This window comes from Acinonyx jubatus, chromosome D2 (genome assembly GCF_027475565.1).
Source record: "Acinonyx jubatus isolate Ajub_Pintada_27869175 chromosome D2, VMU_Ajub_asm_v1.0, whole genome shotgun sequence".
Lineage (NCBI taxonomy): Eukaryota > Metazoa > Chordata > Mammalia > Carnivora > Felidae > Acinonyx > Acinonyx jubatus.
Genome location: NC_069393.1, coordinates 76,475,411 through 76,488,948, shown reverse-complemented (window position 1 = coordinate 76,488,948; position 13,538 = coordinate 76,475,411). Strand labels below are relative to the sequence as shown.

The 13,538-nt window shown below is 39.1% G+C and overlaps 1 protein-coding gene across 7 annotated transcripts in view; it reads right to left on the bottom strand.

Annotated features, from left to right (window-relative positions):
- Positions 1-13,538, bottom strand: part of PLEKHA1 (pleckstrin homology domain containing A1) — a 56,990-nt gene that overhangs the window by 41,093 nt on the left and 2,359 nt on the right. The gene's annotated exons all lie outside the window — the stretch shown is intronic.

Below are 13,538 nucleotides of genomic sequence, written 5' to 3'. Positions count from 1 at the left end.
TTCTCACTGAACGCTCAAAACGACCTCATGAACAGGCATCATCATCCCCATTTCACAGATAAGAAACTTGATGCTCATAAGGGAAAGTGACTTTCCAAGATTAGAGAACCAGTAGATAAGAAATCAAAACACGAACCCAGATTCTTGGGCTCTAGAGCTTAAATCTTAACATCTTACACCACCCTGTCTCTCAAACCCTTCAAATTGCCAAAACTAAAATGAATCAAAGTAAAATTAGTTAATATCATAAAAAGGGAGATAAGCAGGTATTTATGTACTTCCTGATGAAAGCCACAAACATCACCTATGAAGTGAACATGTAACAAAAAAGTTTCTATCATGTCAAACTACCAATTTACAGGAAATAAAGACTGCAGAGGAATGTATTACACTGCCTGCCCATAGGGATTCAATCAGCAAAAGCCAGACTGTGGGAAACAACAGAACAACTCAGTTTCTTTAGTAAATAAATTACCCTGGGGAAAAAAGAGGGGAAGAGAGAAGTTATACATTAAAAGAGACTTCAGAGGCATATCATATTCTGATTCTTCAGGTACTAAAATTTTGGTTGTAGGGATTAAACTTAAAAACCATGACTCAAGTAAAAAGCAGAGTTCCCAGCCATTTTTTTCCTCTAGAAACTATAGATATGACTCCTTTTCCTAATGGATGCACATCTGAACTGCTCCTGTTCTAATTCTTCTACAGCCAGCGCCAACACCTTCTGGCGGGTTGAATTTATTTATGTAACTAGCTCCTCATTTAAAGGCTCAAGGTAAGTTTAACCCATAGTCAAAATTCAATTAGAACACATCCTAATAATAGACCGCATATCTAAATCATTATTCTGTACGCAGCCAGAGAAATGGTCAAGACACACCAAAACTTTTTAAACAAAAGTATCCACTAAGTTTGCATATGTGTGTTGTTATAAATCTGGCACTTAGAGGAGATAATTTCTTTAATGAACTTATCCAACCTTTAAAAAATTTCTAAAATGTAATCAAAACTTGAAATATTAATACACTAATGTACAGGCATACCTCATTTTATTGTGCTTCCCTTCCCTTTACTGCACGAACAGTTACTGTGTTCTTGACAAATGAAGTTTTCTGGCAACCCTTACATCAAGAGAGTCTACTGGTACCATTTTTTCCAACAGCATCTGTTCACTCACTTTGTGTCTCTGTGTCACATCTGGGTGATTCTCACACTATTGCAAACTTTTTCATTATTATTATATTTGTCATGGTGATGAGTGATTATGACGCACTAAAAGCTCAGGTGATGGTTAGCATTTTCTTAGCAATAAAGTAGTTTTAAATTAGGGTATATACGTTGTTTTCCTTAGATGTAATATTATTGCCCACTGAAGAGACTACAGTATAGTGTGAACATAACTTTCATATGCACTGGAAAACCAAATTTTTCATTGGACTTGCTTTATTGCGATAGTTGTCTTATCGTGGTAGTCTGGGGCCTAACCCACAGCATCTCCTAGGTGTGCCTGTATCCCATAGATAAAAACTATCCGCTTGGGTGGTACTGCCATGAGGACAGACATATACCAAAGGAATAAAACTGTTTAAGTTTTTATTTATTTTGAGAGAGAGAGAGAGAGTGAGGAACGCACGCACAAACTAGGGAAGGGCAGAGAGAGGAAGAGACAGAATTCCAAGCAGGCTCCGCAACAGCAGCGTAGAACCCAACGTGGGGCTCGAACTCACAAACTGTGAGATCATGACTTGAGCCACGCTCAAGAGTCGGACACTTAACCAACTGCGCCACCCAAGTGCCCATAAAGGAATAAAACCGAAAGCCCAGATAAACCCACATATCTATGGTCGACTAATTTTCAACAAAGATGCCAACATCACGCAAATGAAGAAAGATCTAGTCTCTTCAAAATATGGTGCTGGGACAAGTGGATATCCGCATGCTAAAGAATGAAACTGGACCTCTCTTCACACTATATATGAAAATTAACTCAAAATGGATTAACAATCTAAATATAGGATAGCTGAAAGTATAAAACTTAAAAAAAAACAAACATAGAGGCTGATGTTCATGACCTTGGATTTGGCAGTGAATTCTTAGATATGACACCAAAAGCATGAACATCAAAAGAAAAAACAAGCTAAATTGGACTTCATAAAAACTAGACGCTTTTTTGCATCAAAGAACATCAAGAAAATGAAAAGAGAACCTACAGAATGAAAGGAAATCTTTGCAAATTACATACCTAACAAGGGTCTAATACCCAGAATATATAAACAGCTCTTACAACGCAATAGCAAGCAATCCAAATAAAAAACAGGCAAGGACATGAAAAGACATTTCTCCCAAAGAAGATATACGACAGAACCCAAAAGATGTTCTGGCCAACAGAGCACAAAAAGATGCTCAATATCGTTAGTAACCAGGGGAATGGAAATCAAAATGACAGTGAGACACCGCTTCACACCCCCTAGGATGGCGATAATTAAAAGAAAGGAAAATAACAAGTGTTGGCAAAGATGTGGAAAAACTGGAACCTTCCAACATTGTAAGACAGCATAACAGCTGTGTAAAACAGTTCAGTAATTCTTCTAAAGTTAAACACAGAATTACCATATGACTCAGCATTTCTACTCCTAGATATATACCCAAAAGAAGTGAAAACAGTTACTCACGTATACATGAATAGTCATAGCAGCACTATTCACAATAGCGAAAGAGTATAAACCTATTCATTCATCCAACAGGTGAATGGTTAAACAACATAGATGTATCCCACACAATGGCATATTATGCAGACACAGAAAAGAATGAAATACTGAGGGGCACCTGGCTGGCTCAGTCAATTAAGCATCCAACTCTTGATTTCGGCTCAGGTCATGATCTCACCATTCGTGGGGTAGAGCCCCACGCCGGGCTCTGCACTGACAGCATGGAGCCTGTTTGGGATTCTCTCTCTCTCTCACTGCCCCTCCCCCATTCACACATGGGCACACGCTTTTTCTCTCTCAGAATGTATAAACATTAAAAAAAAAAAAACTGAAGTATTGATACAGTTAATCCAATCAAAATTCCAGCAGGGTATTTTATAAAAATTGAGAATATGACACATATTCTATGATATACATTGAAATACAAATGATCTGGAAAAGCCAAATATATTTCCCAAAGAATAGAGTAGGATGATTTACACTATTTGATTTTAAGACTTAACAATAAAGCTACAGCAATAAAGACAATGTAGGGTTGATTGAAAAAAAAAAGACTGATATAATAAATCAATGGAACAGAGTACATCCAGAAGCAGACTCTTAGACACACAGTCAATTGATTTTCAACAAAGATGTTCCCAAGGCAATTCCATCGGGAAAGGATAGTCTTCTCAACAAATGGTGCTAGGACAATTAGCTATCCATGTGGGAAAACAATGTAACAAAATTAATCACAGACCTAATTTGAAAGCCACAACAAGAAAGCTTCTTGAAAAATCCATAGGAGAAAGTGTTCATGACTCTGTGGGTACACAAAGAATTCTTAATTAAGACACAAAGAGCATGCACCATATAGTAGTTGTTAGATTGGACTTCATCAAAATTAAAAACTGCTCTTTGAAAGACACTGTTAAGAAATCAAAAGATAAGCCACAAAATGGGAGAAATATTCAGTACATATATGTCTATCAAATACATGATATCCAAGAACAGGCAAGAAATTATTACAATTTAGTAAGACAAACAACCAATTAGGAAAATGGCCAAAAAATCTGGACAAGTCAACAAAGAAGATATAGAATAGTAAATGAGCACATAAAAAGATGCTCACCATCATTAGTCAGAAAGGTGCTGCAAATAAAAACCAAGAGATACCACAGCATACCTACTAGAATGGCTAAAACAAAAACAACCCAACAAACAACAACAAAACCCTGGCGATGCCGAATGCTGACAAGCATGTGGAACAAATGAACCCCCTCTCATACACATCTGGTGGGAATGCAAAATCATACAGCAACTTGGAAGAACAGTTTGGCAATTTCTTACAAAGTGAAACATACCCATATACTACGACCCGGCAGTATTTAGCTAAGTGAAGTGAAAGCTGTGCTTACGAAAAATCTGTATACAAATATTTATAGCAACATTATTTATAGCAGGCATAAAAGCAAAAACAACCTTTGACCAATAAATGAACGGATGCATCTAATGCAATGGAATATTACTTGACAGTATAAACGAACAAACCAATGATACGTACAGCATAGATAAATCTCAGACCTATTTTGCCAAGTGAAAGAAGCCAGATCAAAAAGGCTATAGGGACAGAAGACAAATCAGTGTGTGAAGGGAGGGGCTGGTTTCAAAGGGTAATCTTCGCAGCGATGGAAATGTTCTCATTCTTGATTGTGGTGGGCACACTGGTACACACTTCCCACAACTAAGGCCCACACACCAGAGTAAACTTTACTGTGTGCAAGTTAAAAACGAAACAAACAAAACAAAACAAAACCATGACAGAAAAACAGATCAGAATTGCTAGGGCCTGAAATAAGGAAAAGGAGTAACTACCAAGAAGCAGAAGTCAAATGTTTCTGATCATGTAACTGCTGTTTATCTTGACTGTGGTGGAACTTACACAATTATATGCACAAGTCAAAACTTACAGAACCGAACCCTAAAATGAGTAAAAGTGACTGTAAATAATACAGCAATAATCGTGAAACTGAAAAGACATCATACACACCCACCAGATGACTAAAAGTAAGCAGACTGACAACACAAAATGTTGTCGAAGATGTGGTGCGTCCAGAATTTCTGTACTGCTGATGGGAATGTAAAATGATACAACCACTGTGGGAAAAGTTCTGGCAATAAAACCAAACATGCACCTAATCTATGACCCAGTCATTCCATTCCTAGGTATTTACTCAAGAAAATGAAAACACATATGCATGTGAAGACTCATTCACTAAGATTTATAGCAGCTTTATTCCTAACAGCCCCAAACTAGAAACAACCCAAATGTCCGTCAACACATGAAGAGATAAATAAAATGTAATTTGTCTATACAATGGAATACCACTTCACAGGGGAACATGCTACAATATAGTCAAAACTCATCGAACTATAAACTTTAAGTGGATACAGTTTATTGTATGTAGCTTAAAACTCTAAAAAATTAACAAAAAATATCCAGCAGCAACAAAAAATTCACTGATAAAACTGACCACCATAACTTTTTATAAAAGCTTTTCCATCCTGCCTGGTGGCTCAGTTGGTTGAGCATTTGACTTTTAATTTCAGCTCAGGTCATGATCTCACAGTTCGTGAGTTCAAGCCCCGTGTCGGGCTCTGTGCCGACAGCTCGGATCCTGGAGCCTGCTTCCGATTCTGTGTCTCCCTCTCTGCCTCCCCCTCCCCCACTCACACTCTTTTTCTCTCCCAAAAATAAACATTTAAAAAAAGGGTTTTTTTTAAATTTTTGCATGGCAAAAACCTGATAAGCAAAGTCAAAAACCAGTGGAAAATATTTACAACTTCTATCATCACAGACGGCTAATCTCCCTAACACTTAAAGAGCTTGCAAAAAAATGTCAAGGGAAATATGTCAAAAGTTCAATAGAAAAATGGGCAAAAGGCATGAACCGACATTCTATAGAAAAAGATATAAAAATGGCCCTAAAACATATGAAGAGATGCTCAACATTAATCATAGTAAGAAAAATCCCAAAATAACATACAAAGATAAAGTAGGCACTGCCAGTGACACCACAGAAAATGCAGCCAGACTTCACGTGCCTACTTGTCTAAGAGCGTGACACACTACGTTACGTCTATGAAGCACTTCTGAAAAAAATAATACAAATGGCTGAATCTCACCAAGCCTCTAGATCCAACTACCAACGGGTAGGAAATACAGAAAACAGAGGAAGAACATGTTAAACCATACCACAGGGATTCAAATAGCAAAATCCAAACTGTAAGAAATTTCTCAGGACAAATAACATGGTTCCTTCAAAAACAAATTCCGGGGAGCAGAGGGAAAGGAACAGGAGGAAGAACCTAGAAGGGGCTCAGTCAGACGTCCGACTTCAGCTCATGATCTCATGCTTCGTGAGTTCGAGCCCCTGTGTCGGGCTCTGTGCTGACAACTCAGAGGCTGGAGCCTGCTTCAGATTCTGTGTCTCCCTCTCTCTGTCCTCTCTGGCTTGTACTCTGTCGCTCCCTTAAAAGTAAATAAACATTAAAAAAAAAAAAAAAAAAAGACATAATCACAACATAGGGACCTTATATAAATCCTGTTTAAAGAAAAAACAAAACACTGGGGAGCCTGGGTAGCTCAGTTGGTTAAGCATCTGACTTTGGCTCTGGTCACGATCTGGGGGTTCATGAGTTCAAGCTCCACATGGGGCTCTGTGCTGACAGATCAGAGCCTGGAGCTGCTTTGCATTCTGTGTCTCCCTCTCTCTCTGCCCCTCGGCGCCCCACCCCACCCCCATCAAAAATGAATAAACATTAAACAAAAAACAAAGTAAAAAAAAACCAAAACACTGATACATTTAAGAAAATTAGATATTTGAATATTGCCTAATGGTATTAAGAAAAGAGATCTTTATTTTCAGTGTGATAATGTCATTGTGGTTATATTACCAAGAAAATGAATCCTTACCAGGTAGAGGTATTTACTGATACAGAAATAAAATATTACCTACAAATCCAGGGGGAAGGGACTGAAGGAGGCAAGGGCTGGATTGACAGCTGTTGGAGCTAAGTGATGGGTACTGCGGTTATACAATTCAGTCTACCTTTGTGGATGTTCACAACTCTTCAAAATGGAAAAAACTCTGTTCTACAGAGAAATACCATTTCTCACCTATCAGACTGGCAAAAAGTCAAAAGCTTGACAATACACTATATTGATGAGGCTGTAAGAAAACAGGGACTCTCTTACATCACTCATAAAAATGCAAAATGGTGCAACCCTACTGAAGAGAATACGGCACTATTTAACAAAATCACATATACATTTATCCTATAACCCAGTAATTCTACTCAGTATTATAATTCTGAAACTATTTTATATGGTAGTATTTTATGTGTATTATAGAATAACATAAACATATTGATGCTAAGATTTATCTTAGATAACATTTACTAATGTATACAATATAATATAAAGTAATAAAACATTTATTTACTTGTTATTAGGAACCATGATTTTCATGTTAAAAGATGTATAAAAAAGGCAAAACTCTACACAATACATCTGAACTAGAGATATTATAAACGTATGGTCTTTGAAAATATGATAGTAATAAAGAATCATCACTTTGCACTCCCACTATAATCATGGATTGGAGCGAGGATCTTCAATAAACAAAACCATTATATAATATGTTGTTAGAGAACAGAATATTCATATAGCCTCAAAATACCTACCCCACAGTTTTCTTACTAATTAATTACAAAGAGAAAAATGTATCTCTACAAGAGAGATCTTATAGCCCCCATCTTTACCAAATGATTATCTAATGAATCTAGATGCTAGGTCCTAATGAATACCACATCTCTCTAAATAGACCACATATTATAGGATTCCACTGATAGGCACTCCATGTGGGCAAACCCAAAACGCAGTAGATTAGCACTTGCCTAGGGACAGAAGGGAGGAGGGGACTTGAGGAGTTACCTAGGGATGGGAGGGTACAGAGTTTCTTTCCAGAGTAATAAAAATATTCTAAAATTGACTGTGGTAACAGTTGCACAATATACTGTGAATATACTAAAAACTACTGAATTGTACACTTTAAATGGGTGAATTATATTCTAATAAAGCCGTTTTTTAAAAACAGGATGGGGCGCCTGTAAGCATCCGACTTAGGCTCAGGTCATGATCTTGCGGCTCATGAATTTGAGCCCCACATCGGGCTCTGAGCTATCAGTCTGGAGCCTATTTCAGATTCTATGTCTCCTCCTCTCTGTGTTCCTCCCCTGCTTACGCTCTGTGTGTCTCTCTCAAAAATAAGTAAACATTAAAAAAAAATTTTTTTTTAAACAGGAAATAGTTACAACTGTCTTTTACTGTACAGCACACCAGAAACTCTAAGAAACATCTTATCTCCCAGACCTCTAAACGTAAGAGTGACCCAGGAGGTGGCCCACGGACCTCTTCTCTGTATATATGCAGTCCCTTGGTGAGCTCTCTTACTCACATAGGTCCACTTACAGATGACTTCCAATACCTACCTCCAGGCCTGGACATTCAGCTGAACTCCAGACTCACGTGTACAAATGTCCACTCTACAGATCTACCTACTTATCTAACAGACATCTCAAACTTAACAAACTGCTCCAGATATTCCCCTTAGAAACTTGTTCCTCTCTGTCTTTCTCATCTCAAAAACCAACCACTCCCTTCTTCCAGCTGTTCGGGCAAAATATCCTGATGTCGGACTTGAATGAATCTTCTCTCTCTCATTACACGTCCAACGTAGCAGCAAAGCCTGTTGGCTCTTGTAAACATACCCAGAATCCCACTACTTCTCATCACCTGCTCTACTGCCTCCGTGGTGCAAGTCACCACTGCCTCTCCACTGGATTACTGCAGGGGCTTCCTTGCTTCTGCTCTTGCCCCATTCACTTTATTCTCCATTAAAACATATACTCAAAAGTGTTTATTCAATAAACACGTATTACTACTTGCCAAGCACTGTTCCAAATACTTAAATATGAGTTCATTTAATCCTTATAGCAACAACTTTACAGATGAAAAAACAAAGGCATGGAGAAATTTTTTAAATAACTTGTCCACTGTCCTAGGTTTGGGAAGTGGCACAGCTAGGATTCAAACCAGGGGAGTCTAGCCCTGGAGCCCAGGCTCTTCTGTACAATATTATGTAAAGTCACCCTGCTCAAAAGTCTTCAACTTTGGCTGCTTATTAGAATTACCTAAGAGCTGTTAAAAGTCCTGAGGCCAAGGCTGGCCCCACACCCCTAACCAACTAAATCAGAAAACTCTGGAGACAGGGCCACCTGGCTGGCTCAGTCAGAAGAGCATGTGACTCCCGATCTCAAAAGTTGTTAAGTTCGAGCCCCACGTTGGGTGTGGGATTACTTAAATAAATAAAAGTTAAAAAAACATAACAAGGGGTGCCTGGGTGGCTCAGTCGGTTGAGCGTCCAACTTCGGCTCAGGTCACGATCTCATGGCTTGTGAGTTCGAGCCCCACGTCGGGCTCTGGGCTGACAGCTCAGAGCCTGGAGCCTGTTTCAGATTCTGTGTCTCCCTCTCTCTGTCCCTCCCCTGTTCACACTCTGTCTCTGTCTCTCTCAAAAATAAATAAAACATTAAAAAAAAATTTTTTTAAACATAATAAAACTGAAACTCTGGAGATGGAATATCATTACTTTTTAAAAATTTTTGACAGAGAGACAGACAGACAGCACAAGCTGGGAAGAGCAGAGGGAGAGAGACAGAATCCCAAGCAGGCTCCATGCTCAGTGCGGGGCCCGACGCAGGGCTTGATCCCATGACCCTGGGATCATGACTTGAGCTGAAATCAAGAGTCAGACCCTCAGCCAAGTGAGCCACCCAGGTGCCCCAACATCAGTACGTTTTAAAATCTCCCCAGACGATGTCAGTGTTCAGTGAGGGCACCTACCACATCAGACAAGCTCCCCACTTGGCCTTTGAACTCAAATGTCACTTTCCCAGAGAAAAAGTGACACCCCATCTCAACACTATCTAAAACTGCAAATGCTGTGAGCCGGACTGCCACTTCCCAGCTCCCTTTCCTGCTTTACTCTGCACCTTAGCATTTGCTGCTAACAAACAATATCACTTATTTATTTACCTGTTTGTTGTCTGTTTCCCCACACTGGAAAGGCTCCAGGAGAGCAGTGATTTTTTTTTGTTTGTTTGTTTTTTGTATTTACTATTGTTTCTCCAATGCCTAAAACAGTGCTGACACATGGAAGGCACTCAGTAACTATTTGTTGAAGGAAGCATTAAGGAGCCCATAATTACTTCAACCAATATTTTTTCCCTCCACAACTGTTTTATTCACATACAACTAACATAGTGTTATATTAGTTTCAGGTGCACAGTATAGTGATTCCACAGTTCCATACATTACCCAGTGCTCATCTCCGTAAGTGTACTTTTAGTCCCCTTCACCTATTTCACCCCTCCCCAACCTCCCATCTAGTAACCACCAGTCTGTTCTCTATAGTCAAGAGCGGGGGGGGGGGGGAGGGGGGGGGTGGGGGTTGTCTCTTTTTTTCTTTGTTCACTTATTTTGTACCGTGAACTCATACAGTATTTGTCGTTCTCTGACTTATTTCACTTAGCATAATACTCTTAGATCCATGTTGTTGCAATGAGTATTAACGTTTAAGTTTCTAGATAGAAAGCTGCTTTTTCCTCATTAGACAAGAAATCATCTAGCAGATTTAAAGGACTGGTTTGCTTAGACGATGGAAGGAAAAAGGTTCAAATACTGGATTTCTATTTGTATTTATATTTTTAGTAAAGCTAGAATGAGGCAAGAATAGATAAAATTGCATTATTAAAACCTCCCCCCAAATGTATCCATCAGTCTAAGGTATAGTTAGACCATATAATCAGTCATAACTTAACATATTCACAGTTAATACTTCATCAGTCAAGAACCAGGAAGTAAGCCAAAAAGTAAAAAGAAAACAAAAATCAGTGAGAGACAGAGGGGAAAAAAAAGAAAAATTAAATTCTGCACAGTGAGGGGCGCCTGGGTGCCTCAATCGGTTGAGCGTCCGACTTCGGCTCAGGTCATGATCTCACGGTTCGTGAGTTCGAGCCCCGCATCGGGCTCTGTGCTGACAGCTCAGAGCTCGGAGCCTGGAACTTGCTTCGTATTCTGTGTCTCCTTCTATCTCTGCCCCTCCCCGCCTTGTGCTCTGTCTCTCTCTGTCTCTCAAAAATAAATAAATGTAAAAAAAAATTTTTTTTTAATTCTGCACAGTGAGACCTCGTTAGGCCCACAGGGGTTCACTATCATTTGTTACCTAGTGTTGGGTGAGACTAGCCTTGTCGTCCCGAATTTGCTAACAAATACAAAGCTGAAGATATAAGGACATCAACACCTGGGGAGCCCAACACGGACACCCCTTCCCCCCCCACACAGGGGCAGCTCTGGCACCCTAATCAACACCTTAACCTTAGCATCACTCAATACAAGTGGCTGGGATACAAGAGAGGGAAAAAATTAGAAGTCTTTCGAGTCTTCAGGGAGAACACAGGGAAAAGATGAGGGTATTCACCCCAAAACAGTGGCAGGGCCCTCCAAGAGAATCAATCATTCACCAAGAAGTGCCTATGAGGAGAGACTGGCATCCCATTCTCCAGTTCAATGCCAACTTATGAAGTAGATCGCGTGACTGATCGTGCACCTATTTGAGCAGGGGACAAAAAAAAAAAAAAAAAGAAATGTAAGGGCACAAAAAGGGGGCAGATTTTTGCAGCTGGCATAGCACCATTTGGCGTCACAAGGAAGTGAGTTTCCAGTGGATTAAACGAAAACTGCAGAAGGTTAGCTAGACTTGAGCTGTCTTGCTGTTATCAAAACATCTGGCTGTAGAGAGAAGATCCCCAAACCGCCTCACCCCACACACTCCTAGGAACCCGGGGGTGGCACTAACACTAACACCATATCCAGGAACTACGTGCGGTGGGGAGTCTCTCAGTGCGATCTCACCAAAAGTTCCAGTGTGGGTGACTATCAGTGGATATGAATGGCTCGCCACTGTTCATCAAAAGAGGGCTTTAGCAGCCCCCCGTAAGACTTGTCTTTTTCCATTTTTCTTCTTACAAGTCCCTGACCAAGTAGATCCCAGAAGAGGAAAGAGAAAGGAATTCTGGGAGCATACCACAATCCCTCTCCACTCCAAGTACTTCAAGCAGTAAGTGGCCTGACAGTGGGGTAAGAGAGGACAGGAACTTGAAATTGAATAGGAGACTGAAGGTTTAAACTGAAACAGACAGATGAGCTTTTAATAGCTGTCAATGATGGAAAAGCTATCATTTGTCCATATTATGAGGTGGAGAGAGAGGGGGAAAAGGAAGAGCCTACAAATCATATCTGAAAGCAGTAAACAGTGAAAAATAAAACTGTCTTCTGTTTGTTTTCACCAAGCTCAGACTGCTCAATAACCTGATGACATACAGAACAGCATCACTGCCCTTAGCAATGAGAGGAAACACCTGACATGAAAATTCCCACGGGGGATTTACTGTACTGGGTAAGACGCTACATTAGAAGTCCTTTGAGACTGCTTCCAGTTCTAAGTGCCTGTGATTGTCCTTTCTTCGGGAAGAGGGTAAACTGAATACAGAATCCAGAGTTCAATGGTTAAACTATAAAAGGCTAGGCTGCGTGGAAGGATAAAACCACAACTTTTTGGAAAATAAAACTATCAGACTGACAATTATAAGGTTTCTATGTAGGAAAAAATATTTAAGACCTTCAGATTTCTTTAAATGCTAAAAAACATCCTAAATGACACTCATTTTCTTTCACGGTCAACAGACATTCCAATTCAAAGAAAACTTACGCTATAACATCCCAGAACACTATTTCCCTGAATCAAAGCAATGCAACTGATCAAAAGGCTTATCAAAATAAACAGCACATACGTTCGCTTAAATATCTTCCAGGCATTATAAACTCACATATTCTTTATTACACAGCCGCTATTAGGAAAAATATTAGAGTTCGGTGGTTTCATGTTACTCATTAGGCATAACAGAGTCCTACTGCTAAACAAGCAGCAACAGGAATTTTTATTTTTAAATAAAAACATCCCATATTTCTATGTTGCTAAAAATAACAGACAAGCATTACAGACAAGCATCGAAAACCACCAAGTTTCTGCCCTAAGAACTCTTTTCTGGTATCATGTCAGCACCTTTTTAAATGCTGTGTACTCACGATGGTCAAAACCATTGAAACTCAATTTTCATATTTATTTCCTACTGAAGCCATTTTATTATATCACTGCAGATCAGAAACGAGAGAATCATCTTGAAATTGAAAATCAAAATTTAATATTAATAACAGTAAAATGCTCAAGCATGGAGAGAAGTAACACTTGCATAGTACTTCAGCTCAAGCTGAAGGCTGAGGCAGTTACTGCTATGGTCCTTGAAGTTTGGGGTCTCATAAAAGCAGAGTTAACTGTTGTCACATCTGAATAATTACTATATTCTACTCAGAAAATGATTTATCTCCCCCATTCTTAAACACCAGAAATACTTAAACAAGAACAACTACTTAACAGCAAGCAATGTTTCAAAATCAAAGTCTGACTTAAATCATGCTAATAAATTATTTCACAGATTTCATTCTGGGTTACAAAGTATCATACAGTCAAAATAACAGCACGTTTTGCAGTGTGACCATAAGAACTTTCGGGCTTAAGTCTTGTTTTTCTGTTTTTTAAGCTGCATTAGACATTTTTAGAGAAAAAGCCCCTATAAACATATAAAATGTTGCCATCTTTTCCAGATATT